The sequence below is a fragment of the Numenius arquata genome, chromosome 4, assembly GCF_964106895.1.
Source record: "Numenius arquata chromosome 4, bNumArq3.hap1.1, whole genome shotgun sequence".
NCBI classification, from domain to species: domain Eukaryota; kingdom Metazoa; phylum Chordata; class Aves; order Charadriiformes; family Scolopacidae; genus Numenius; species Numenius arquata.
The window spans coordinates 50,947,766-50,974,010 of record NC_133579.1 but is presented as its reverse complement, the minus strand read 5'-3'; positions in this window follow the sequence as shown (position 1 = coordinate 50,974,010).

The window sequence follows — 26,245 nt, the reverse complement described above, 5'->3', positions numbered from 1 at the left end:
TGGATCATTGGGCCAACATCAATGGTATGAGTTTCAACAGGGGCAAGTGCCAGGTTCTGCACTTGGGCCACAATAACCCCAAGCAGCGCTACAGGCTTGGGGAAATGTGGCTGGAAAGCTGCCTGGAAGAAAGAGACCTGGGGGTTCTAATTGACAAGCTGCTGAATCTGAGCCGGCAGTGTGCCCAGGTGGCCAAGAAAGCCAACGGTATCCTGGCTTGTATTAGAAATAGCGTGACCAGCAGAAGTAGGGAGGTGATTGTCCCCCTGTACTCAGCGCTGGTGAGGCCACACCTGGAGTATTGTGTCCAGTTTTGGGCACCTCAATACAAGAGAGATATCGAGGTGCTGGAGCGAGTGCAGAGGAGGGCAACGAAGCTGGTGAAGGGCCTGGAAAACAAATCACATGAAGAGCAGTTGAAGGAGCTGGGACTGTTTAGTATGAGGAAGAGGAGGCTGAGGGGAGACCTCATCACTCTCTACAACTACTTGAAAGGACACTGTAGAGAGGTTGGTGCTGGTCTCTTTGCACAGGTAATTAATGACAGAACGAGAGGGAATGGCTTCAAGCTCCAGCAGGGTAGGTTTAGACTGAACATTAGGAAAGAATTTTTCACAGAAAGAGTGGTCGGGCATTGGAATAGGCTGCCCAGGGAGGTGGTTGAGTCACCATCTCTGGATGTGTTTAAGAGACGTTTAGATGTGGTGTTGGGGGATATGGTATAGGGGAGAACTTTGTAGAGTAGGGTAGATGGTTGGACTCGATGATCCCAAGGGTCTCTTCCAACCTGGATGATTCTATGATTCTATGATTTTTAATTTCTAACCAGATATTAAAACAGATAAGCTTGAATATTTACTTGTGACAGTGATGTTTTATCCTTTGTGGTTGCCTACCTGTCTATGTGAGTAATTTCCCACCTCCCTGGTGCAAAAAATTTTGCAGGGCTGATCTTTCACCAGTCTGTAGTAGACCCTGAACCACAGGTTGAAGATTGTTGGCACAGAATGTACAAGTGCTGTCAAACATAATCTTCATGGTAGTTACTCTCTGTAAGAAACCACAGGTTAACATAGTTTATAACAGTAACTCAATCCTTTGAACTCAGCTATTTACCGGTTTTATTAAATAGGAAAAAAAATAATCTTAATTTCTAAACCAACAAGTATCTGGAAATAATCTGATCCCAGCCTTCTGAACACAATCCTTCTCTGGATATAGACAATATGTAAAAAAGAATAACAGGATGATGGTTTGTGTTATGAAACTTAAAAATTAGGAAATCATTTAGGAAAAAAAAACCCCAACAAACCAAAACCCGAACATTTCAGACTCAGTAGGTTTATTCAAAAAATTTTAATTGCTGACTGACTTACTCTGCAAAGGAGAGAATAATAGTATTTGAAAACAGGTTTTTTCCTGGTATCATTTTTATAATCTGTAGTATTGCAAAGGATAGCTCACAAAATGCAGCTTCTGGAGTTACATTAGGGAGAAATATCTTTTTCCAGGTTATAAAAGGAAAATTAAAGTTTGATTCCTTTAGATGTTTAGAGATTCCAAACAATGCATTCGTTATTTTGCCAGCTACGGAATAAATGAACTTTTTTGTCACCTGTTCCATAGTTCAGTACAGATACAGGGGAGAAACAACCGTATTTGTAGTGGTGAGAAGTCCTGGTTATTTTATTATCTTCTACACTTTCTATAATAGAAGTTAAAGAGGCATTGATGCTACAACAAGAAAAATGCCTATGTAGATGTATACAGGTGGGTTATGGGGTTGTTTTTTCCATATCAGAATGCTGGTGGCTGAGTAATAATGAAATGGATGGAAATTGATCTTACATTGTCTTTTATTAATTTGTGGTTGATATGCTTTTCAATAACCTACACTGCAGTGATTTAACTGTTTATGAAAACCCTCAGACTAAACCAAACAAACCCTTGACATAAATTTGTAAAGGACAAAAAGTACTTTGTTTTGTCTTTTTTTTTTTTTTTTTCTTTCTTTTAAAGTAATATCTTTGGTTTTATCTCAGTGTGACTATTAATTGTGAAGATGAATTATGTGATCTACAAAACTACTGAAACTTATTTTGGTACAGGTTGGTTCCATTTCACTTCTTTCCTGTGCTGCAGACACTCTAAATTCACCCATGTGTCTTGTGATGTTCTCACTGGGGAAAAGACACAACACAGTTTTTTTTGGAGCTAAGCATGTACTTTATGACAGCTGACTTCTAGCTGTAGCCTGACTCATTAGCCAGATACTACTATGAGCATAAAATAGTTGTGTTTTTCCTACCCTTCTTCAGTGAAGATACTGATTTGTATCTCTCTCCAATGCATGGCTACCAGATGATTTTTCAAACAAATCGTAGGATTTGAAGTGTCTGTCCACCTTTGAAGTTGATTGGTAATCACCTGGAGGATTAAAAAATATTGATAATTTAACACTGATAACACAATCTTTTATGTTTAATTTACTTGAGAATCTACATTAAGAGCAAGAGAACACTCTGCCTTCTTAACACCACTGTACACAAGAATTAGCAATCAGATCTAATTTTTTCCTCTTTAATTATACCTGTCCTGGCACTGACAGTAATTTGTTGTGTCAGGAAAGTTTGGTTCCGCAGTACACTGCAGCTTTCTTTTGCATGCTTGTGTGAAGCAAGCAGAAGTACCGTATTGTACTCACATAACTGAAACAATTGATTCTTACAGATTTGCACTTTCCTGATGCATATGTCATGAATTTCCCCTCCACCCCACCCCTAGAGAAACTTGGTAATACACCTTTAGTCTTAGAGTGCTATTTATAGTGCAAGTCTGACTTGTTGAAGGTGACTAACTTAGTCTGTTAAAGCTAACATAAGCGTATGTGGTTTGTCGGAATACGTAGTTAATGGCTGTATAGTAGCTAGTAAATCCCTGGAAACACTAATGTTGAAAATACACGACAGAGGCTTGTTGATAAAACTTTCTCAGTAGAAGTTCATATTTAGCTTTTGATTTAGTTTAGTATTTTAATCCTAACTTCATATTCCGTATATGAACTGTAGTATTTAGGTCTTATGAATAAGATTGCATCAGAGGTCATGAGCGTTAGTTACCAACAGTCAGTTCTGAGCAGCTGGCTTTACATGGTGAAATCCTGGGGCCAATGAGGTCAACTCTCAGGGGCTGACTGCAGGAACATGACGTTGCACCATGTTGCTGAGAAAGAACAGCACAGGTCCTGTTCCCCAAGAGGGGCATTTAGATTTAGCTTTCTGCTTGAGAAATGGTAATGAGAAGAGTTAGATGAGAGGAAATTGAATATTATGTTCCTAGGAGGGAAAAGGGAGTTTGTGTGATATAAACAGCCATGGGAATTTCACTGACAAGATAGACCTTTTATTTCAAAGTTTTGGGGTTTTTGTTTGTTTGTTGTTTGGTTGGTCGGTTTTGAGTTTTGTTGTTGTTGGTGGTTTTTTTTTTCCTGTTGCTGTTGTTATTAAAGAGGATGAAACTGCTATTACATCTGGCTCCACCATCCCATTCTGAGTGATCATAATTTGACAGTAACACCTGACTTACTCCTTTTGGTTTTATGCCACATTATACTGTTGGTATGAGTAGATATTTTATGAATAGTACTTGAAAATTACCTACATTTCTCCTGTGCCAAATTTTTGCAAATGCTTCCAAAGCCAGAAAGAAACTGGCCCATAAATGAAGCTATTATGCATAGGGTTTTCTTACAAAAGGTGGATGGGAAGGAATAAAAAGGACTTATTTTCCCTCCCTCATACCACTGTCTGATACCCTTTGCACACAGTCGTATAATGCTGAAATTGGTGGACCTCTGTATCCTGCCAGTGCATATTCCTCTGTATTTTGCTGGTGCCGCCCACGCACTATGGCTGTAACGGCCAGTGTGAATAAATCGTTTACCTGGTTGTTTTGCACTGGGAGGGGCTGATTCATTATCATCCAAGTGAGAAAGGAACTCAGACTGTAAAATATTGCTTTAAGTGCCATTTACTAGAGATAACACTATAAAGAGAGGATAGTATAGATAACCTTATGCGTCTTCAGATTCTGGGAAGCCCAAGTTGTGCAGCATTGAATGGGCTTCTCATCAGGGTGTAGTATGCCATGTCTGTGGAAGGGTTACCTCATTTTAGTTGTTCAAACTCTTACAGCTTTTTCTTAGAAGAAAATAATTCTTTTCATCATTTCTACTGTCAAATGGAAAGAGATGTTCATATGAGAACTTCTTGCTGCAGTTTTATGTAAAGGACACACAGGTGGTGTAACCACTGGTATCGAGTGGGAGCTGCCTGCAGGCTCCTTTGTTACCATGAAAGGCTGAGTTTATCTTGCAGTCAAGCATTGGCCTCAGTGCCAGGCTGTGTGTGCAGCACAGCACAAGCTTGGGTTGACTCAAGTTAAGTGTTATGTGGATCACCAACTGCTCAGCATACAGCAGTCTTCCTTTCATTATGTTGGTCAAAAAAAAAGATGCTTGCGGTGACCATGGCTTTCCCTCTAACCTAGAAACAGTTGTGACAGGAGATCATGAGGGCACAATTAATGTCATAAATAACAAAATGAGATTTCTTCACCACCACTCAGACTAAAGAAAGATAATTAAAGCAGATTAATTATAAGATATTCTTGTGATATGAGCAAGCAATGGTACTGTCTTGACTACTATGCCAAACTATTTTAGCTGCTTTTTAAGAATGAAAAGGGAAATCTAAGTTATTAATGAACTAGACTTGAGATAGTGACTGCTGATTTCATATCACAACTTCAAAAGATAGTGGTTGCTTGTTGATACATAAAAGTATTAATGCTTATAATTCATTGTTGCCGTATACTTGGTGCTCCAGAACTAAATGGTAATTTCTGAACCAGAGTAATTCTCAGTAATGTGAGATCAGTCTGATAGTCATCGCTTCTTTCTTTTTATTCTTTTTTCTTTTTTCCTTCTCATTCCTTAACTCCTCTGGAGACCCCACTGTAATCTATGTTGTGAGCTGGAGGGTTACAGCTTGTTAAGTATTACAATAAACAGACTTCTGCTGACTCAGTTCAAGAAGTCTAATAGAAAGATATGAATTTAGCAGGATTCTAAAGATAAACTTCATTTGTATTAAAACTATACTGACCATGTCCAGCTAACTTATAAGCAACACTGTGTAACAATTAAAGGGGATTCTCAAAATTACAACTCTACAAAGCAGTTGTCTAAACTCACAGACGCTGCAGGTACAGATTCTTAGTTGCAAAGTGGTTGCAACTGGATAAGCAGGATGCGCAGAAAATAGGCTGTAAGAGCTGTACAAACACAGGAATTTGCAATATAAAATGAAGGCACACTGAAATGTACTTAATTTCTCCTGTTATACCTTCATTGCTTTGCCCTAAAGGACATCACATACTCTAAGGGAAGACAAACTGCAACAAAAAATTGTTGCAGACAAGAAGGAAAGGTCACCTTTATCTAGGAGAGCTCCTAAATGCATAAATAAGTGTCAACTTCTCTCATCTTTTCCTATTTGCAAGAAAATGCTAACAAACTATTGCCTCTTTTCACTCTCATAAATTACAGGAACACCTGAGAGACAGGCTTGCATATGTGATAATATACATTTTACAAACATGTAGGAAGGTGATTTATTAAAAGTGCGATTATTGCACTGTTCTTAGAACTGCAAAACTGTAGTTGCATTGCCACATACTGGGCTCAGAAAAACATTTTAAAAAACTTATCTAATCTGACAAGAGCAAAACCAGTTATGCTTGGTAACTGAATCATTGAGTGCAATGGGATTTGGCATTAGCATGAATATCAACAGCAAAACTCTAATGCAGAAAGCAGTGTCCACTTAAGGGTTTCAGCAGCTTCCTGGGTTACAGTACTCTCATGCCCCAAACTGTCTTTATCTTCTTTTCTATTCTTCTAAACAAAGATCTCATTGATCTGAAAAATCTCAGCCTGTGTGCATTGCTGAAAATGGGACAATCTCCATTCTTCGAAACCATATTCGAGCTGTTTCTCAGTGAGGATGTTGAGTCTGTTTCTTACAGTTTCACTTCAACTGGAACCTTTCCATGTTTAAAACTAATCTATATCTTCTGTTTACTTTTGTAGTGCAAAGCCAAGGAATCAATGGGAATAGGAATCGAGGAATTCTGAAATTTGGGGAACATCCATAAAGTAATTGTTATTTTAGGTACCAAATATATTCAAAATAGACCACTATTACCTGGGATTCAGTTGGTTTCAGGATCTTAAGAGAACCCTTCTTTGCTGTTTGCTTGATAACAGGGGCTGAATCTGGAAATGTTTTTGGGCATCTGATAGAAAAATGGGCTTTGTAAATAATTCTGGTTTAGTTCCCTTGGAATTGGAGAACAGACTGGCGGACTGGGGGACAGAAGGTTAATAGGCTGCTTCTCTCAGTGATGAAGAAAGAGGATTACTGTTTTGCTAATAATAATATAAATTAATATACATTGAAGTTCTGCAAATTTCATCGATTTTTCCAGCATTCTGGGAATGTAGTGGTTTACATACTCAGGAAGACTGGAAAGGTTAAGCAGCTGGGAAAAAATTCAGGTCATTTTTTTATGGGAATATAATTTAACGAAGAACAGTCTGATCTGTTACATTTAACTCTAGTTAACAAAGGTTACAGCAATCTTCAATTTTAAGGAACTGAGCTTAGTCTCATGTATTTCAAGAAACTATTAACATTCCTAGTGTTAAAAATCTACATAATTCAGTAAGAAGAAGCTGGGATGCAATTTTATCGAGGAGAGTAGACAGCATAGGGAATGGCTTTTTAAAAATCTCTAAGAGGTTTATCTGGATGTACACCTAGACACTTCTTTACAATGCTAAGAGAAAAGTAGAAAATTCTGGTTTGACGTTTACATGTTAAAAGTCAGTGTTAGAGCTAAAATCAGTGGAACAGAAGTCTGCTGAGGGAGCAGTTGGGCAGAGTAAAACCGAAGCACTGTTGCTTCCACTTTAATGAGGTGGTTGGTCATACACAGTGTCGAAGTATCTTGATTTAGAAGCTCTGGGAGAACTTCAGGTGAACCAGTAGAGCTTTTTTAAAGGCATTCAGTGGCTAAACTGTCATAGTTTAATGGAGAAAAAATATTTTCTCGTATATGTTGGTTTATTTTACTTCACCATTTCTTTTGCTTCACAGTGTCTCTAAGTAAACTAATCATTAGTCTACAACCATTCAATTACTTGGTAAGTAGTTGTACTTAGTAGCTTCTTCTAAGCCATCAGTAAGAATATTGATTGCTCTTATGTGAGTTGGGCCTTTTATACATAAACAGTGAAACTAAAAGCAGAAAATAAACTTTACATAGAAAGAGGAAAGATGTGCCACTTTCCCCTAAGATATTTATTTGTTTGTTTATTTAACCAAGAAATGGTATACGGTGCAGATAGAAGAAAACTGCTATGGATCTGAACCAAAGGCCACTGAGACGGTAATATTTTAAAATTTAGCCTTCTTGCAAGAGTAGTCTTAACCTGTTTATTAAACTTACATTACAAGTTGTAAATTAGTTTGTGTGAAAAAAACAGAACTGGTCCTGTTTCTAAAGAACAAGGAGTGTTAGCCAGTTCTGTCTTTCCCAATCCATGTGAACTGTTTGTCCTTTGTGCTGAGTATGTGAAGCAACCTCTTCTCAGGAGTACCAGAAAAAAATGTGTCATTGTCATGTTTTAGTACGAAGTTGAAAGTGTGGGCTATTAAATTGAGAAGCTGTAGTAGGAAGATGGGGCAAAAAAACCCTGAACAGGTCTGTGAAAGTTATCTCTCCAGCCTTTTTGCTGTTTTTCAGTATCTGGAGAGGATTTCAGACTAAACATAGCTTCATTGACCTTAGAAATCACAGGATAAATTTGTTAGATGTTTTTGACCAGTGTTGAAATTTACTGATACACAGTCATGTCCTCTTACCTTCTGAATAATGAAGCTGAGAATAAAGTTTTATCTGTTCCTGAGAAGGCTAAGAACCTTTAAAAAGAAAAACATTACAAAATCCAGAATCACAAAAAAGGTGTAATAAGGGCTCTTTAGCATACAAAACTTTGAAAGGAGCTTTGATTCAACCTGTTGGGATTTTTGCTATGAAGGTCTGTGACATTTGGGTGCAGAATTAAGTGTATATATATATATATATATATATATATATATATAAAAAAAAGTAAATCATATGTTTCACTACTTTTAAGCCCGTGGGATAATACACTTTAGGCTGGCTTCATGTGAGCATCTGAAAAGCGTGTACCATTATAAGGTACTGCTAAAACACTGCAGTAGGGAACAATGAGTGCAGAAGATTCTTTCACAATGGCCCTGGTCTCACAGTGATCACTGATTCTCATCTCAAGTAAACTTGCATCCAGGGGTCCTGCTGGAAGCACTCTAGAGTAGGATGAGTTTGAGTATCAGAATCTGTCAGTTTGTGAGCAGAACACTGGACCCTCTCTTTCTCAACAAACGCTTGAAATGTTGCTTTCCTTTTGATTCTGTAACAGCCTTGATATCATGGGACTGCTTCTAGCACAGTACAAATAAATTGCTACTGAAGAGTGGTTGGTTTCAGTCTTTCGTTGAAGTCAATAAGAAATTGTCACTAGGTTTAAACAGAATAAATTTATATCTGTTTCATGTTTAGCTCTTCTAAGCATATGCTTCATAGTTGAAGGCCAGGCTGCTTTGTACTAGGTGTATCTAACTGTGCTGTTCTACCAGTAACTTTGGATTATTTTAAATTCGGTTTTTCAGAGTGATGTTGAATTGCTGTCAAACTTAATTTGTCAGAGTGACAGCCTTGGCACAATGGGTAAGTCTAGTGAAAATACTTTTATGTTAACTGAAGAGAGTACAATTACCTGCAAGTCATTTTGCATAAAAGATAAAAGGAAAGTGTCTCTGACATGCTTGATGGAGGTTAGCAACCCTTTCAGATCTAATCAAATGTTGTGGATATTTTCATTCTTGACTCAATTTCCTTTGCTTCAACTCAGAGGGGAAACGTGTTTTAAATGCAGGTAATATGATTAAATTGGCTGCAGGTAAAATATACATTGTTCCACGTTTGGAGGCTCCCACTGTGTATGCTCAGTAAAAGTATAAAAGCGTGTCTAGCTTGTGTGCCAGCTGGAAGGAAGGGAATGAAGATTTGAGGTTTCTCAGGGGGCTGTGACAGAGTTAGGGTCTTTTCAAGTTGAAGAGTGAAATCAGATTAACAGTGCCTAAAGTTCACCAATACTTTAGCCTAGTCTTTAAATATTTCTCCCTTTGGAGATGCATCTATTTAACAATATACAGAGGAAAGATGACCTGCTGATTAGCCTGTTATCTGTCCTTTGAAAGTCTGTTCTCTGTTCTGCCTGCATGCAGTCTATATAAAGTTGTATAAACACAGTTTCAAACTGTAAATTAGGGTTATTAGTACTGCCACATCTTGGATCACTTTTGCAGGGAGATGTGAGATGCTCAAGTCCTGAAGCAGAAAAGGTCATTTTAATGTCTAAAATACATAAGACCAGATCATCCTTATTAAAGAGCAGAAACAAACTATACAACAAACAGATTTGTTCCCAATCAGTCTCTAGTTTATCTCTTATCGTAGAGAGGGAGTATGTTCATTCAGCTTAATTTGGGGAACATACTGCTCCTATGCAAGTTTTTTTTAGCCTGAGGCTAAAGTTGGAAAATGTAGCAAAGCTATTAATTTTGTGTTCTCTCTACTCCTCTTTTTCCCTGACCCCCACCACTCACTTCTTCCCTTCAGTGAGACTGCAGCTTTCCTATGATTTAAGCTGTTCTGAGGGGGATTAATTTTCTCTTTACATTTGCATGATAAAATAAAGTTTGAAGAACTCTAGTTGTAGTTTGTATGTGGAACTCAGTGTGTCAGGTTATTATTTAATAAAAAGGCAATCCAAATATATTAGAAATGAAAAGAAAAGGACAGCACCTGAAGCCATGAGTAAAAATAATGAAACTATCAACTTTACATTCCAGAGATTAACCTAGACTCTATTCCCCAAACCACAGTCAATGAATAGCTCCTGCTCAAATAGGCAAGAGTTGTTAATTCTTGTGGCAGATAGTTCAGTCCCTGGGTGGAGTTAAACACAACTTCTCCTATTCTGTAAAACTACTTAACTATGCTAATAACAGCAAGCAGGAGCAAAACTGTTCCGAACTTGAGCATTTATAGCGGGAGTGGTGTGTGTTTGGAACTGTTTGCACATGGTTAGGGTGTCATTACAGAACTTATATCAAGATATATAAATACATATATAAAAATATAAATATTTTCCTCATTTCTACATTTTGCTTTCCTTAATAGGGGGAGGGCACATTTAGTCTGATAATTCTATGAACATGTTTTATTTACAAAGCTGTTGTAATCAGTGGAGTCAAGCTGTCATTAATTACAGAGGTAGTCACACGCAGTTACTCAAAATGTTTGCTCACACATTAACTCATGGGGTAACAACTGAGAGACAAACCCCAGCTGCCTCTCCTGCAATACTCTGAAGCAAAGGGTTGGACTTGGGTGGACTAGATTGGACCTAGAAGCCACCAGTGGCTTCTGGGATATGTGTTCATGAAGTCCTTAAGTCAGTCCTTTATTTCATAAAATGTATAAATAATCCTGTAGTCTTTATATGCATATAGAAGCCATGACCCTCTTGAATGTGGTCTGAGCCACACAACCTGTTGTTGCTACTCGGTGTGGTGTGGCCCTGCAGGGATTCAGCAGGTTCTTGGTGTTCTCAGATTATGGGTACGTGCAGAATCAACAGGTCTACTACTCTGCAGAATTTATCAGTACTTGGGAAACTTTCATGAACTAAATTCTCAGAATGTATTTTTCCTAACAAGGCTCTTCCATCCAAAAATATAGGAACGTATTCATAGGAAAATCACACCAATGAGGTCTTTTTGCATCACCACTCTGCTCATCTTTATCAAAGTTCATTTTACAGTATTTTCAATTTACATGATTGCTCTTGCTTCTTTAGCTATATAATCATTACATTTACTTGTAAGCATAAGTTTCTTATGCTGCACTATGACTGTGATTATCATGATTAATAAATACATAAAAATGCAATTAAGCATAGTGCAAGGTGAAGTAAGAAATGCAGAGTAAAATTTCTCTTTGGGTTCCATTCTTTAAAAGCACACCCCAGATGTGTCCCTATGAAACACTGATAATGATAAGATGTTTCCATGTCTCCATGTAATTGTCTGCTAGCCAGTATGTTCTCTTTACTATATTAATGTATATGACATGATACATACAATACATCTCTAGTTCTTTTACACAAGTACATCTTACCCTGTTGTTAGATATTATGGTATCATCATCCTCTAATTTAGCACAGTTAAATTACTGGTCATTACTGGCAATGCTAACATATGATAACGATTATCAAAATATTCTCCTGTAGCACTCATTGTTCATTGTTGATGACTTGATCTGACTGGAAAATCTCAGCTAAGCAAAACTGCTTTCAGAATAAGATCTGCTTTAAATGTTTTAAACAAACATTTCCAGATTATTTTCTTCTGAAATACAGGAATCAATACCATTACAAACAAAGAATAATGCTGTCTTCAATTTCAAGTAACTCTAAAAAATAAATGCATTTTCACATAAAATGGCATTTTGCAAGAATTGCATCACTAGATTCAATGACTTTGGATGTTACAGAATGACCTAGAAATAACATTTGATTTCAGAGAAACAGACCTGTGTGGTATCAAAACAGATAGGCCCGTAGTCTTCTCCTCTATCCTAAGGCCAGCAGTGGCTAATCTTTTTGGTCACTGGTGCCAGAATGACTTAAGGACACTGTAATTTATTACTGTTTGTGCCACTCCAAATCTATGTCACTGCCAAAGTTGATACTGCTGTGCAGGGATCACCATTACTGCTGTAGTCATTTATGAGGTATTTAATTCAGAAGCTTAATTATCCTGTATTCATTACAGTAATATATCCATTCCTATATTAATTGCTTTCAGGAGATGGCTATGTCTTACCTTGACTATATAAAGCTCTTGATGTATTTAGTATATAAACGAATTAAAAAAAAAACCCAAACATATGGAAGAATATTAAATTTGTTTACATGTTCTCTTACAAATTGATAATAATATATTTATTTTTTTTCCACTGTGAGTGGATGATCTACTCATTTGTTAGTAAGGACCTTTTTTTTCAGCATGCTGTATAGCATAAACAAATTTTAACTCTGATTATAAAGAAAAGTTTAGCTGGTATTACCCCAGGACAATGCTTTTAATTTTTCATGAGCAGTGCCCTGAGGTAGAATATCTGTTTTAAGTGAGTTTGGTCAGTAGTTAATAAGGTTGAAATGTTAATGTGTAGGTAGGGCCAATTATAACAAAATGGAGACAGTTCTGCAACACAGGAGCAGTCAAAAAAAAGTGTCTGATGTGTTTTCTTGACAAAAGAGAAGGCAATACAAGAGAGTCAACTAGTCTTCTCATTTTATGCTGCCATTCAGAAAATCTGTTCAGCATTTTAGAGAGGTGAGACCCAGTGTTCTAAGAAGAAACTGTAGACATATGTCTTCATTTCATACAGTACAAATCGATATTTTTTCCCATCTTCTACCTTGTCATAAAAGAAAGGCTCACTTAAGTAGCACCTAGAAGAACTCTAATTCATTGAATACTTTTTTTCTTTGTGTATTGTGTAAGGAATCTCTTAGGAAAGTATCAGTTGCAATGATGATATGCAACACAGCTAAGCAGAATCAGTCCTTCCCCCACGGATAATTTAAAAATGTGTAAGAAAATCTGTGGAATATGTTAATTCAACTAAGAACTAAGGGAAAAATTGTATACCTAATATAAATTGTCTCCTAAGTGTAGCTGATCTGTTTGAGAGATACGGGAATAGTTTTTTAACTTACTGGTCTTTGAAAATTAAGTGAAACTACATTCATTCTTTTATCTTTCATGATTCCTGTCTACCGATATAAATGTGCTTTTGCTGTGTGAGATTTTAACTCAATATTTTAACTACTTATTAGCAGTACATGTTTTGTAGCATCAGTTCAACTATAGTTTTACTGGGTTACGCAGATGTGGGTACACATGATGTTCATTGTGAACTTTGATAACTGCATTTTGAGAACAACATGCAGCCTAGGGATGAACAATAGCTCTTAAAATTTATAGTCTGTGTGCAGACAGTTAATAAACAGACAAAGTATAATTTGTTGAATCAGTTTCTTATTGCGAATTATTTAGTAAGGGTCTAATATTTACACTACCTTTTTATTTTATTTTATTTTTTAAGAAAAAAGCAGCATTGCTTTGGATTTGAAGCATTTACAATGTAGTGCTGAGGAAGCTTAATAAATTATTGATTGGTTGCATCCAACTGAAATTTGTTCCCAAGGTATTCTGAAGCTGCAGACACCAGGAAAAAACTAAATAAACAGAATAAGAAACAGTATATATTCCAGGTACATTTTTTCAAAAAAGAAAATAATTTTAATTTTTAAATTAAATCTAGTTCTTGAAAAAATCCATAGAGGTATTCAAGGTACTGTATAACAAAAAACCTTACTAAGACACCTGTCATTCCTTTCCTCCAAGATGGTAGTATTGAATAATCTTTCCTTGACCTAAATTATATGCCATTAAAAATTGGTGGGGTTTTGTTGTTTTTTAAGGTTGTTTTTTTTATAAAAAAACCAAACAACAAAAACCCACAGTGAATACAGAAAAATTATTCAGACTTTTCCCCACAAATTAATTTATCATTTTTAAACTCGAGTCATCACATCAGAATTGCAATTCTCAGTTACTGTCATTCATTCAGAGAAGTCAGTGCTCAAAACCAAGTTTTAGTAAAGAACTTACTTGGAAAAAGAAGACATTAATAAAAATCACGTCTGTAGCCAATTTGATAGCAGATAAAAAGAAAATTTGTTTCATAGTATATATTGAATTAACTTTCAGCCTCTTGTATTAAAATGAGCTTAATTATACTTCTTTACTCAATATGAGTAATAACTAGGTCTATTTTAAGAACAAAATGCGTTTCAACTCAGAGCAAGCCAGTTACTTTTCTTATTCGTCATATTCACGGAATTGAAACTAAAGCAAGCTGAAATAAATTTTTCCATTTCCAATTTAGGATTTGTATTGAAAGACAATGAATAGTTATGTTTGTACATTACCTGTGAAACTGGGAAGGAAGGTATTTTGTTTCCACTTTTCATTTAATTTTAGGATTTAGAATCTCAGTGAACTGTGGAAAACTCTAATTTATTCTTTCTCCCTGACGGACTTTAACCCCTCCAATTTAGATGCTCTATCTGGTTGTCCTCTCTGTCTTGATCCCTTAGGACCTAGCGAAGACATTGGAATCAGATCAGCACCTCATGGCCATGGGTCCGTAGTTAATCTAATATTCAGCCATCTCTTTCTATATGTGGGATTGTGTACAATCCAAGCTACAAAATGGTAGGGTATTGCTTGTACCATAATCTCATGGTTCTGCATCTGCACACACACAATGCATCTCTACTCTTTTGTTAAGGTACACAAAGATATAATGCAAAGCAAGAGTAGATTCCTTATGAAATCTTTTAATCTGGTGGCCCTAAAATAACTTGTAGTAAACTGGTTAGAGCATGATAGTCTGAGATAAACTTCTTCATCTTCTTGAAGAGAACTGAATTTATATCTGATTTGTTAGTAATGAAGAGTAACTTTGTTAGTAGTGACCCTCTGTTTAGCAAATGGGCAGTGACAGTACTGTTGGTACTGATGACTTGTATCTGCCACTTTATTTTACTACTTTCTTTTTCTTTCAAAACTTCTTGAATCCCAAAAAAAAAAAAGTCATTTGCTGGAAAAGGCTTTGGGGTTAGAAAGTTCATTTTTCTTTATCTTCATCATACCTTTCAGAATGACCTTAAAATTAACTTTTTAATGTAAACCTACTAAAATTAGTAATTGATCTTGAAAGCTTCCTACATTAAGAATCAGAATCTTTGCAGTTCTAGAAACATGTAAATATTGGAAACACAGGATTGCTCAGTATGGTTAGTAACGAAAATATAGTGCACAGTCTTGCTCGGTCTTACTGATGTCAAATTAATTTCAAGTTGCTGAAGACTTAAGACACTGCTGGTTTTGAACTTAGAAAAGCAGGCAAAGTGTGCTAAGTATTTTTTCTGGGATGGCTGTGAAGCTGTCTGACATGATCCCCTTTTTTGTGTGTTCCCAGACATCACACCATCATAGAATCGTTAGAGTTGGAAGGGACCTTAAAGATCATCTAGCTCCAACCCCTCTGACATGGGCAGGGACATCTCCCACTAGACCAGGTTACTCAAATCACCATCCAACCTGGTCTTGAACACCTCCAGGGATGGGGCATCCACAGTTTTGTCTGGGAAACCTTTTCCAGTGTCTTCCTAATATCTAATTGAAATCTACCCTCTTCCAATTTAAAACCATTACCCCTCATCCTGTCACTACAGTCCCTGATAAAGAGTCCCTCCCCATCTTTCCTGTAGGCCCCCCTTAAGTACTGGAAGGCTGTAATGAGGTCTCCCTGGAGCTTTCTATTCTCCAGGCTGAACAACCCCGACTCTCTCAACCTGTCCTCATAAGAGAGGTGCTCCATCCCTCTGATCATCTTTGTGGCCTTCCTCTGGACATAGGTCCGTGTCCTTATTGTATGGGTGGCCCCAGAGCTGGGTGCAGTACTCCAGGTGCGATGTCACCAGAGTGAAGTAGAGGGGCAGAATCACCTCCTTCGACCTGCTGGCCACACTTCTTTTGATGCAGTCTGGGGCGCAGTTGGCAATGCAAAAAGATGTAAAAAAATGGATGTAGAAAAATAACGGGTAGAAAGTGTAATTGTGAAAGAACATGTCTGAGTTTATTATAGCACTAATTTTACACACTGCCTGGATGTTGGCTTCAGGTGTTGTTTTGGCTTAACATTGTGTTCATTGCCAAAAGAGAGGTAGGGATTGCTGATATGTGATACAAGGACAGTGCCAGGCTGCATTCATATTTGTCTGCTGTTGTTTGTGATCTAGTGAGACAGTGATTAGTACATTTACAACACACCAATTGCATTTAGTACACCCACAGGCTGGGTCCGAATATATGACATTCCATATGAGACAGTTTTCTAGGTGTTATAAAGCATCACTACTAGAAAAGCAGTGAGTGATATTTACACAACTGAATTGATGGAATTTACTGTTACCTGTTTAAACGCAGGTGAGAAATCTTGAAGTTATGTATGTTAAACAATAAGGTCTTATACTGTCTTTTAAGAATTACAGTGCATCTTTCTCTTTCCCTTCTGTCTTAAGAGACACTGTGTATCAGTTTTACAGGATTAGAAGGAAAAAAAGGAAAAAGAGATACCTGGATAGATGGGCAGCAACTTTTACATATAAACATTTGTTTTAATTTATTTGATTTATTTTTATGAGCAGGTGGTTTCTGCGCCTTTTCAATGAAGACTTTTATTCTCTTTAGTCTATCAGTAACAATGTTTTTTCTTTCTTATCCTCTCTTAATGGAGTGTGTGTGTAGTATGAACATTCTTGTGGTTATTTATAAAATCAGACTGATATTTGTTTCTGTAGGATCATATGAGGTGAAAGAAACACAACTTCAGAACATATAAAGCCACCCTGATAGAAAACAATATACATAAACTTAATCAGTTCTGTTTCTAGACAGGGAACAGGTGCATGTGTACATTATTCTTTTACACTTCTTCATTCCAGTCTTTATCTCTTAAAGTCTGCATGAACATTTCAGCTATGTAATGCACCGTATGAGTCACATAATTTGGACAGTCTCAAACCCACAGAGAACAGGAGGATTTAAATAAGGATGTTCATGGAGATTGTCTTTATGTTGTGTTATCAGCTAGAGCTAAGACAACTAAACAGGTATAAAGGTATATATATAAAAATATAATAGGGAGTCGTAATCATAGCATGATTGATAGTTCTGATTTGATAGTTCTGGTACTTAATTTAAAAATAAAAATTATAATCTTCTGTATTTGAATAATAAGGCATTTTAGGGAAAAATGTGTATTAAGTCAGGAACTACAGTGAAGGAATACAGGGATGGATTTTTAATCTTTCTTTTGTGTCTTTTTCAATGCTTATTACATCTTTACACATCTATCCTAAACTTACTACTTCAGTCTACTTCATGGTTAAATGAGTAAAAATTTGCATTTACTTTATTGGGAGTTAGATCAGGACCACAATTAATTACTAACAGCACTTGATATACTGTAATTTGATGCAAATGTATTAATATAGATATGCAGACGTGTACATAAAGAATTAGTGCTAGTTTTGGTTCAAATGTGCTGTGGTACCTCAGAGGCACTGTACAAACTTGTTAAAGAATCAAGAATTATTTTATTCAGGAGCTAAATTTTGAATTAATGTTTAATGAGAAATTTAACCTTGTTCTTCCATGTTACAGAACAGCACTGAAGAGAACTTGCAGTTCAGCAGGAACACAGGGAAAATTTTATATTTCTCATTCTTTTTAAGAGCTAGGGAGCAATTCAGTACATGGATTACAACTCTATGTCTGGTAATTGATATGTCCGCATTAAAAAGAAAACGTTGAAAAAATTGTTATTCATGAAGCAGGAATAAAAATAAAAATAAGAGATTTGGGTTTTTTGATGTATTTAAAAAAAAACCAAACACCTTTTGAAACACAAGCTGTGAAATTTACTGTTACTTGTGAAACATACATTTATTATATATCCACATACTAAGGGAACACTGGATTTAAATGACTAAATTTAAAAGTCAGTTTGGCACTGCCCTGCTTCCAAACTGCACATTCTTTTGCATGTAAATTATTTCTTCATAGTTGTGTCACAAGTTCTCTTTTGTCACAAGTACTCGGTTCTATTGGTAATGTGGCAACATTTCCCTTTACTCTTGAAAAGCAAATTTGGAGATAGCATTTTATTCTTATGCTGGCAAAATATAAAAATAAGTGTTTGTGAATTAGCACCAAACAGTGAAGACTTGGAGGGGACATCTGCAGTCATTCAGTCAATGGAGTGTGTTTCTGCATTAAAATACTGTCTGGGTTTAATGACGCTGGATTTGCTGTGTATCTGTGCATTGCATGTACTGCTTTCTATGTGACATGGTGAAAGCAGAAGAGTAAATGTTAGCCTGGGGCCAAGTTATTTAATAAGGACCATGGTCTGCGTATTTCTCATGAAGAAAACCTAAACACATACTCATGCTTTGATGTTAAAGGAATAAAAGTAAAAAAGAAATGATTAATTGTATGACTTGAGTAGAATTATTTAAATTGGGATTCATGTTTTTGTATGCAACCTTCATTCATTTACTTTTAAAGTTTAAAGCCCACACTCGATTTTTAATTGTTTTGATAGCGAGTTAAAATTGCCAAATCCAAATAACCTTAATGGAACAGGATATTTTCCATACATATACAGTATGATAATTTAACAATGAATGGGTAGGTTAATCTAATCTTGATGAAGTCCTCTGCATGAAATCCTAACTTTACTGAAGAGATGGCATATCACTGTGTTGTGTGTTTCATGCTTTGATTCCCTCTTTTCACAGAGTGTGACATTCTAAACATTTCTTGTTATTTCTGGAACCACAAGCTGAAATTCTGCAGTTCTGATATGTTTAAACTGGAAAAAAGACATTGGGCTCTTGTTTTTGCCATGAATATATGTACATAACTAACTTTGAGGATTTTGGCATGAAATATCCAATTTAAATTTACCACTGCTTCAGCTTGATGACTTGCCTTCCATCCAGTAAAGCCATGAAGTAGATGCTTGTACCCCAGCACATTGGTGCTAATCTGGAGTCCTTCTTCACCTGCTAGTGGAGACAGATTTAAGTGTGCAACAACCATGTGACATGCCAGTGTCAGCATTTAGTTAAGGGGAACTTTTAGGAACTTTTAGGATGTTGCCAAGAGTAATAATGTTTTTAATTATTCTGGAAAGACATACCAAAAACTTACCTGACTTTGCCCTGAAGTCAGCCCACCCTGAACTAACAAAGGTTAGTGTCTGTGCACTTAAATTTATTTAACATGTGCATGTATTCTTGTACTTTCAAGAAATATGACACAATTTTTACACAAATATTTGAAGTAATCACAAGTTTTTCGCTGTTAAGGATGGCTATAATTTACTAGAATTGGAGTGCAACCTAATTCTGAGTATTTTTATGGGATTTATAAAACATATTCTTTTGGGGTTTTTTGTTTGGTTGGTTGGTTGTTTTTTGTTTTGGTTTGGGTTTTTTTGTTTGTTTTTGGTTTTGTTTTGTTTTGTTGGTTGGTTGTTTTTTCTGGTTTCCTTTGTATTTTCAGCCTCACCACCCCCTCACCACCCAAATTATTTTCGACTTCTGCATAGGAAAAAATAATATTCAGTCTTTCCAGTCTTGAGTACTAGATCAAGTGACACTGTCTTATTTTGCAGAATTTGTTCTAAACGTTAGGTGTTTTCTCTGTAGCTGTGGTAGGTTACCAGTCAGATGTGCACCTCGCCCAGGCACTTCCTTTTGCTCATTCCTTTGCTCATGTGCCAGTGGTTCTTTTTATAGGTTTTGCTCTGCTTTTTGTCTGCAATTCAAGAATGGATTTCTGTCCAAGAAGCTCAGCATGTATTTAAACGTCTTCATAACTGACACTGCAATGTGCTTTGTTTGCACAAATATGTTCTGCATAATGATAACATACTTTGTGTGAATTTTATTTCAATTATAAGAATACTGTAAGTTCTGTTTGCTTTGCTGTGTATCTGTTGGAGGTTTTGGCTGAGGATACATATCTAAATTTCAACTCAGTAACTTCTTGGTTGTCACAATGATCTCTTAAAGATCTTGAAACTCAAGCTCTGCCTGACTTGTGTGTTAACATATTCAGAAAGTCCTTGACTGTGCAGTACTTCTGACATCTCCGAGTCTATCTTGTTTCTAGAAATCAAGTAGAAAAAAATGCATTACAGTCTTCCCGATCAGTCACTGTTTAGTAGTAAGTGAAATAATTAAAAAAATTTAAAGCAATTTTCCATCAAGGATAACATTCATAAATTAATGTCATTACTGACTTGTCAGCTTGTTTTGCTGTAGGCATCAATCTTCAGGGTGCTTCAGAGTGTCCTGGAGAAAGGAAGGAGAGAATGTTTTCCTTTTATTTTTACTGGTAGGTTATTCTAAATAGAAATAGGAATATTTGTTCAAGATGGGTGAAGAGAAGCTGAATAGCTGGGCTAAGAAGGCCTGAACTGTGGGGTAGACACAATACATAATGTTGAAAATTTGGGGCTCAGTTTTAAGAATTCGTGAATCAACGCATGTCTCAGTTTACAACACAGTGGAGTAACAGAGGAGATCTGGAATGCAACCATGCAACTGAAGTGATCAATAATGGCAATTAACAACAAGTGTTTTATGGCAATTTGAACTGTTGCTTCACTTTCTGAAAATGAAATTAAATTGATCTTCTTCTGCCTTTTACTTCACCTTGCCTAGTTTTAACTTTCTTGTAAATGATTCACAGCAAGAGAGAATTGTCTCTATGCTAACTTGTCCTCCCAATAATTTTATTGCCTTATTTATTTTAGTGCTTCAACTGCTTTCATAGACTGCCTTTTTTTTTTTTTTTCCTACTCCCTTTGGTCCTCTTTATTCATCCAGGGATATTCGTGATGCTTCTTTTTGGTCCCCACATACAATCTCATGGTTCAAACTTTTCTTGTTCACTATGTTTGTAATTAAGTGTACTGTTCTTGAACCTTGTATCTTATTTCAAATCTCTACAAGAATTACCATGTCAGGATTAGCCACATGCTGCAGAATAAGAGGTAATAAATGGAAAACGATAGTGACTGGGACAAATTCATGCTGTCAAGAAGAAGCACAGTTAAGGACTTTACAGTGCAAATGCCCTGCAATATTTCAAACTTGACACTATCAGACTATCAACTGTTTAGCTAGTCTCAATGCTGAGAGTAGTGAAGGAAATAGTCTTTCAGACAGGCATGAGGTGTGCCAGGCAGGTCTCCTCGGCTCAAAGGCAGACCAGGAAAGGAGGTTGCAGGAAAAAAGAAAAGAGACTGTTGTTCACACAGTTAATTGGTGCCATAGTGTTTATTGTTTGTTGTGTTGTAAAACCAGGTGCTTTTAAAGTTTTTATAGAAGAATCTTGTAGCACTCTTCTGGTAGTATACAGGTTTAACAGGGAGGCTGGATGCAGGATGGCTGCTGGTATTCAGTCCAGCAGTTAAGAATTGTAACTGACAGAACTGCCTTTCAGTTTTGCCAACTCAATGAAGGGAGTCTTGGGTATGTCTCTGAGATAGGTTACATTTGGTGTAGTTATAAGAACATAGCTGTCCACTGGATATACCTGCATTTTGCTCCAGAAATAGTTTCTCATTATCTTCATTGTGGATTTCATGTCATGTTAATTGTAGCTGACAAAGTCACAGATTACCAAGATGAATTGGTGATATCCTGTGGACTCAGGTTTTATTGATGGGGAATATTTTCAGATTTGAGAGCACCAGGGATCACTATGATATTCAGACTCTTTTCAGAGATCTGTCCACCCTGTCATCTGTAGTTGCAGGAGTATTTCCAGTTCTCTTTGCTTCTACATACTGAAGACATCTTCCCTCATTGTGTAAGATGATCCAAAATTAGCTCTCTCTGTGTGTTTATCTGTGTGTGTGTGAAAGAAAGAAAGAATAAGATATGCTTTGGCTTTTCTAATGTAACTATACTTTTCTTGGAGCTCTTAGGTAAAACTATACAAGCATGGAGGTATGGAAGGTGCAGTGTTTAGCAAGACAGCATGCATTTTGTTTTACCTCTAATTTGTAAGACTAAAATATTTTTAAAATATATTTTGGCAGGTCATTCAAATTTTTGTCTAGTTTTCTGTACGGAGGCATTATCTGTATACTGAATAATCTAACAGACAATTACAGTAATATGAGAAGTTGTGGATATGGATGTATCCCATTGATAGTTAAATTTTCTGGATTTTCTGACTATGTTTATTATATTTAGCCATACTTGGCTGCTGCTTACATTTTCAGGAATAATAAAGAAAAACCAAAAGTCTTCTTTGAAAACAAGAATCTTAAGATGAAAAAATGACCAAAAAAACTTCAACAATTTTACCTTACTTACGTCAGTTACAACTCTAACATAAAAGGGTAGAGAATACATGCTCGAACAGTTAATGAATTGTACAAATTTACATCTTTGTTGCTTTTCTTTTTAGTGAAGGCATATTTATACAAGACAAAGACTTGATGTTGTTGGTTGATGTTCCTCAAAACTCTGTGGGTATTAATATACGATCAAACTTTAAGTGTTATTCAAAAAGCTTTTATAAGAATTAAGACTTCAGTGCTCAATTTTCAAGTTTGAAAAATTTTTGGGGTAATTTGATATCAATATAGTGCAGTCTTTGATAGGCTCCTCTTCAAATTATATTACTAGCACCCATCTACACTTATTTTTTTTCTCTAGATTTTTTTCTCTTTTTGTTTCACTATATTAATACATTTTCTTTATTTTTCTCTATACATATTTAAAATTAAATGTAATTAAAATTTTAGTTATGTTTTTCTGACCACTAATTTGTCTCTTTTGTTTGTGACTGGGGCTCACTACTCTCCCTTCTGTATTGTTTTGCCTAAGCTTTAAAGTTTTAAATACTTTTTTTAAATGTTGTCAGGTTTTATAGTATTAAATCAAGAAAGTGACCTGATAATTTGATTGATCATCCATTCTGTCCTTTTCTAGGGGAAAATTGGGATAATCTTGCTCATTATGAATCTTTGAAATTTTCAATTTACATTTAAGACTGAACTGTCATTCTGATGCCTCCCTTTAATCCAGTGATGATACCGTGACACATTCCCATTCCCTAACCTCTTCTGGTGATTTAGTACGTTTTTCTCTTTCTCTTGAACCAATTTAAGCTGTTTACTGACTGCTCAGTAAACTAAATTGGGATTGACTGTTGAGATTTAAGACAAACTCTTTTTTTTTTTCTTAGTTGATTAGGGAGATTAGACAAAAAGATGCCGTGTTAATTTTAGATCAAGTCTAATTCATTGTGTTTATCACACCTACTTACATCAGCTTAAATGAGGGAGCACTCCAAGGGTAGAAGAGTTCAGACCAAGACAGGAGGAGGGAAGGGCAGCTGTTCTGATTAATATCAGTTTAAACTGATTGGGTGGTTATATTGAAGTAGATTGCAATAAATTAATTTCAGGTTATTACGTATCTTTAAGTAACAGTTTACCTATCAAAGGATTCCAAAACTGTCACATAAAGGTATTATCTGCCCCCTGAAATAAAATGCAGTAAAGCAGAGGAAAAGTACCACCATGTAACTTGTTAAACCAATTAATAGTATAGTAAGAGATAACACATTGGGAGTTGATTATAATTTTCATGCCCAATTGAAAGTGTAACCTCTTTGTTCTGAAGATATTTTAATCCAAACACTAATGTTGGTATTCAGTTACTGTAAGGTGAAATGATGGCTACTTGAAAGAGAAGTGTAGAATGTGCAGTGCCCTCATAGCACCTACATACTAAGAAATTGCACAATATGTACAGACCTTTTAGTATCCAGTTTAGAAACACATACATCATATAAACTTAGACTTTCTTTCATTTCACATTAGTATGACAGTCGAAGAGACCACAGCCAGTAAATATAAAATTCGTCTCAGAACAGTTTTAGAAAAATTCAGTATATATTGTCAGCTGAGCTGTATGAAGCACCCCAGGCAAGAAAGAATGGCAAAAATGGTTTTGAGGGTGGAGAGGAGTCAACAGGGTGTTGGATGGTGGATGAGAGTTTCATGTATTGGGAAGAAATTAGTCATTATAAATATAGGGGCTTTAGCTGTTGCAGTATTTCCTTCATTAAAGAACGAGAATTATTTTGAAAATGGCTTCTTTATACTAATTTCTGGAAGAGAAAACTAAGAAATGTACTAGAGGTGCCCAGACTGTCAGTTTAACTCTATGAAAGTGAAATTCTTAATGTTGGGAAGCAATCAATTACCTGTGAAAATCCTCATATTTAGGAAGTTTTTTGATGTGACTTCAATTCAGTTGACCACCTGTTTCAGACCTGAACCTCCCACTAGCAGCATTTGTTGGGAGTGCCACATGTGAAAAATGGTCTCCTCAGGTAAATAAAAACTGTGTAAGGGATAAACTGAAGGCATGGAGTGTTTCCTGTTGTAATATAGTATGTAGGAATTGAAGCCACCGTGTACATTAAAACCTATCCTCTATATTTGTGTAGGTTAATAAATAGCTTTTGCTTTACTTCTCCTTTTTTGTTTTGGATCTTGTTACTTAGGCACAGGCACTCAGATATTCATATTTTAGAGTTCATGCAGATACAGAGGAGAACAGCACAATTTCCTGAGGGCTGCTAGCAGATCATAGGCCTTGTTATGAACAGTTTACAGCATCAGCAATCAATAGGCTTCTCTGTGGCTTCATACTGGAAAGGACAAAGAGGTTGTCCATCCTCAGGGCCATAACAGAAAGCAGAAGCCAAGACAGTCTGAAGGGAACACTGTGTGATAACATAGACTTTGGTGCCAGCCAGCACTCTCCCTAGGCTTTAAAATAAAAACCCACAAAGATTAGACCAGGTGAAGACCTCTGGGGACCTTCCATAAGCCGATGAAGCAGCTGCCTCAGCAGTCCTGAAGCAGCTGCAGATCTATATAAGGAAAGAGCAGCCAGTAGATGTGCATGCTTACAGGGTGAGCGTGATGTTCCAGATGGCTCTTCAGGTGTTAAGGAGGATGCGTTAGCATTTTTCTCTGTGAAGAAGGTGTAACACGTGTTTTTTGAAGTATCATAGAATAACTTGTATTAAAATTGATATCATATTAAAATTTATTCTGCCTAATTTTAAGTGGAGCTGAGTGATGGCAGCCCCAGTGAAGTCAACTTCAGTTTCTGACATCAGGGCAGTACCAGTACTGCAGGAGAGCCTTCTGGTCTCATCTTCTAATAATTTTGATAGCTACCTTTTTTATTTTTTTTTGCTTATACTCTCTATGCTGATGAGCTTGTCTCCTTGCTATGTGAAGGGGCTGTTTTCCACATACGTAGCTGTGAATTTTTCATTTGCAAACTAAGGCAAAGAAAGGTCATTGAAATCTTAGCAATTGAGAGGGAAAGAAATTTAGAAATTACAAGGGAAGTGTACTTGTTAAAATAAAATTTTAAAAATCCAGTTAGAAATATACTTGACCTGAAACTCCTGAAAGCAATTGTCATAAGCACAATAGCAAGGAATGAGGAAAAGCAAGAGCTCTTTTTACTTTAGGTGTAGTTCAAATAAAACACCATATTATTAAGTGACCATTTAATAAATATTACTTATTTATATATTTGTGATTTTACCTAAAGGGTTTCTTTTTTGAAATCATATATTGTTTTATCATGTACTTTTATGAAGATAGCAGTGGCTAACAAAAGAGCAGTTCCTTTTGTTTCCATGTAAACATGAGTCCACAAAAGCAGAAAAGACTCAGGGCATGAGCTTTTCTTTTCCCTTATCAACACCAGTTAACAAATACCTGTCTATTTTATTTTGTGAAAAACAAGCTAATCAGCTCCCTCTTTTTGACAGAGGGGAGGAGGTGAGTTGGAAAATAATAGTGAGGTTTCTTCTGTTTATATCTTCTGTAACTTTAGTGTAGGATCACTCATGGTGTTTTCTGCACTGAGTTACTTGTCAATAATATTTTAAATGTCATTTTAGTTTACCGAGTCCTGACATGTAATCAATACTATTTTTGATTTACCTAATCAGGTTTGCATATTACAACTTAAATAATATATGGATAGGCATTTAAGGAGTGAACACTTCTCCGTTTTCTTCTTTGAGGATTACGTGTGTATCTATATAGTCTAGAGAGTGTAACTGTAGACTTTAATCTACATACACTGCCAAAAATTAGTATTGCAAATATTGTTTTGTCTGTGTTAAGAATCTCATTGAACTGAAAGAAAGCAGACCTTACTGAGGAACTCAGTTTTCAACCTATAGTGCCA